Genomic DNA, 4,085 nt, shown 5'->3' with positions numbered 1-4,085 from the left:
TATGCAAGCAGTTACCAATGAAGGGTTAAAATACAGATAAGAGAGATATTAAAAGACTTTATAAAACAGTGACATTTAAGTAAATAAAAATTTTCCATTTCTTGAAACTGAAAAGTAATCAAATTCTTTGCAGTACTGTATAACATGTTCCCTTACCAGGTTAATTTACACTTGTAAAAAGTAATTGTTAAAAGTCCTTCCAAAAACTAATTATAAAGAGAAAAATTCCTCATCCCAATAATTAAATTATTAGTAAATTTGACATAAGTTAAAGTAGAGACAGGGGAAGAAAGTGTGTGTGTGTGTGTGTGTGTGTGTGTGTGTGTGTGTGTGTGTGTATGTATGTACATGGATGTGCCTATGTGTGTGTACCATAATAAAGAACAGGTAGTTTAAAACAAAAATAACTTGGTACTCACATATTTAATTTTAAAAATTATTAACATATTTCATTGAGTGTCTTCTCATTATAATCGAATAAATCTATCATGAGTATTAACAGATTTAACACTGAGTGAAAATGAGATTTATTCTTAAACAGACTAAGGATTTGCAAGATTTAAAATATGGCCTCTGCTAATTGAAGAGAAAAATTTGATTTTCCAGAGGTAAAATATAACAAAGTGAATTGAAGATACTCTGTTAAGTAAATGAAGTGTCAGTTTAAAAACAATAAAATCATTTTTATCATTCAGTTTATTTATAAGATTTTAAATGCAATTCAATTATGGTTTTAAATCAATAAAATATTTTATTAGAGTTCTTTTAATAAAAACTAAATTGTAGAATTTGGAAAGTAATAGTAAAAAATTAACATAGCCATATATTCTAATAATTTTATATCAAATGGAAAGCATGGTAACTGAAAGCAAAATCAGAACCAAGTCAGAATGTTTATTGTTATTTTTATTATGGGGAAAAGATGGTTGTCAAAGGTGGAGAGGAGGAATAATGGCAGTAATGGCAATGGAGAAAAAAACACAGTGAAAGAATGGGAGGATAAGTGAATGTGAGAAGAAGGAAGGAAAATGCTCAAAAGTAGAGTGGACGGACATCATCAGATATTAGGAATCAAGAGTGGAGGTGAATTTAGAGACTCAGTTTGTATACCAAGGTGAATATTGGGCAGAGGTGATTATAAGCACATAAGGTAAGTTTTGTCTTTGCATTTTCTATTTAATTGCATGCAGGCAGATGGATCCTTTCTTTCTTCTTTTTCAAAGATGAAAAGACAAAAGACTTTCCCATACAATCCAGAAAAAGTCAAGGTCTGTCTAGAAAAGACCTCCTCTGTGGTAGCCATGGCAGGTTTCCAACTCTGCCCTGTGCATGAACACCCAACTGTGGGTGGGAATGATAATCGAGGTATCTGGGAAAGAGCCAAGAGCCCCTGAAGTGAGCATCCTCACACGCTCTGGTGAAAATGCCCTTAAATTGTCTGACTGTGCACCTTTAACACACATACTCTGTGTGTACAAATTCAAAGGACATAGACAGGAAAGATGTTTATCCTAAAGGATATAAAGGTGAAAGAAATTAGCTGTTAATGGCACAGACTTTATTCCAGGTGCTTTAGAATTTTACATGGTTATGCCCTTTGGATTTTGGTATCAGATAAACTGCAGAGGCCAGTGTAGGTTTGCAACTCTACATCTATGTAAACTTGGGCAATGTATTGAACTTTTATGAGACTAGATTTGTCTTGTCAACTTAGGAGAATACGACCTTATTAAAATGAAATGAAATTATGTATGTAAAACACTTAGCACAGTACCTGGCACATAAAAGTGCTTAAAAATAAAGAGAGAGATTGTGTGGATCTAGGGACTACAAGACAGAATTTTATACCTAAAAACAAATTAACAGATATTCTGATTCTATGAAAATCAGAAATATCATAGACTTTAATTTTGCATCTACTCTCTACTCAATTTGAGTATATTTAACTCATCTATAATATAAAAAGCCTTTGTAAATACAATTCCAATATAAGAAGACTCAAATAATTTTTGTGACTTATCAAAGTTCACTTACCTAGACATTTTTCAAACCTATTTTGTGCCAGGTTGTTGCTATCTGCTCAATACACAGAAGTCAATAACGAAGACAAAAAAAAAAAGGCAATCAGCACTGGTGTTCTAATCTGGACCATTTTTTTAATTTCAAATCTTCTCTTGCTTTCATATGCTTTCTAATTTTGAACAGCTAAATTGAAGTCCTTTTCCCTGGTGGTGAGCAACAAAGACAATTCTAACAAGGTAGCTTCAGCTTTAATCAGAATAAAATATCCAAACCATAGACTCAGCAGGTTTACTATGTAAATCCCAGAGGAAAGTTAATGAAACCAGAATGTTAAATATTGTTACATATATATTCAGCCATAATTGGCCAGGAGTAAATGTTGGCTTTATATAAGCAACCAAGCTAAAATAACTGTATTCTTTTAATGTTAGTAAAGATTCAAGTTAAAGGTTAATGGAATAGCTCATGCATTCAATGAACATTTTTTGAACACCTCCTAAGTGCCAAAGTGTAACTCCTCAGTTAGGAATTACAGAGGTAAGAATGAACAAGAAAAATGCAGGACTAAGGTGTACAGTCTTGTGTGGGATGTAAGTAAGTGGGCAATAATAATATACTGTGGTAGAGTCTATCATTTCAGTAAGCACATATTGGAGAGCAGATGAGATCATAAGAATGCAATCTCCTCAGGACTTGGGGGTCATGTTCATTTTTCTTGAAAAGGGTGTGTCCATACAGAAACTAGAAAACAAGGCTCAAATATATTTTCATTTCAAAGGTATTTATTTGAGAAGAAAGCCCTAGGCACACTAATTTCATAGAACAGACTAGAGAAGTGTTTCCCCTGACTTTGTGTACACACACATTTAGCTACTAAGACTCTCAGAGACTGCTTCAGCTATGGTCCACACAAACCCAGGTAGAGCTTCCACTGGCAAAAGACCTTGGTATCAACCATGTCCACATAAGGCTGGTTTGGCAGACATGAATGCAAGAGTTGAGGTCATGGAGGCTTCCACATATATTATAAAGGAAAGACTAGGAAGTCAATTGGTATGTAACAGGGTCAGAGTTCCAGAAAACAACCTTCAACAAGGTAATGTGTAGAGAACTGATGAGAGTAAATCTGGAGATCCTAGGAAATTAAAGATGCCAGAAATGTGGAATGTCTACCCAAGGAAACTGCAGACAGTGAACAGAGACAGCCCAAGTGAGGGCTATGCCAGCAAGGTCACAGGAACAAGGCTGTCCAAGACTTTTGAAATTCACATCATACTATCATGTGCCCCAGATGCCAGACATAAAGTTACAGAACTTAATGTTTTCTCAGATAGGTGTTGGTCTATCTTTGGTTCCATCCTTCCTCTGTTTGCCTCTGCATCTCCTGTGTGAAATAACAATGTGCCATTGTATCTTAAATGTATGCATCTTTCTTCTTGATTTTACGTGGCTTCAAGACTAAATTTGCCTTCAGCTGTGGCGAAGACGTTGGACTTGGACTTTTAAGCAATGCTTAAACAGTTGATTTGGGGGATTCTTGGAGATTAACTAAATCTATTTTGCATTGTGAGAGGGCCATGAGCCTTTGGGAGCCAGTGTCAGATGTGATGGTTTGAATCTTAAATGTCCCACAAAGGCCCATGTGCTAAAGGCTTGGTCACCAACTTGTGGCACTATTGGGAAGTGGTAAAAATTTAAGGAGGTAGGGTCTAGTGGAAGAAAGTTAGATTGTTGGAAGCACGCCCTCAAAGGAGATATTGAGACCCTGACCCCTTTTTCTCTTTGTTGCCTGGCCACCATGAGATGAGCTGCTTTGCTCTACCATCACTCCCACTATAATGTTCTGCCTCACTAGTAGTCCAAAACAATGAAACCAAGGGACCTTAGACTGAAACCATAAGCCAAAATAAAAGCTTCCTCCTTTAAGTTTTTCTTAGGTATTTTGTCACAGCAATGCAACACTAGCTAATACACTGAGTGAATTATGCTGAAGTATAAACTGTGGGGATGGAGAGCAGGAAATGGAATTAGTTAAGGAGGCAAAATTAAGAAGATACAGTGAC

Source organism: Castor canadensis, chromosome 3, assembly GCF_047511655.1.
Source record: "Castor canadensis chromosome 3, mCasCan1.hap1v2, whole genome shotgun sequence".
Lineage (NCBI taxonomy): Eukaryota > Metazoa > Chordata > Mammalia > Rodentia > Castoridae > Castor > Castor canadensis.
Note: the sequence above shows the minus strand (reverse complement) of the source record.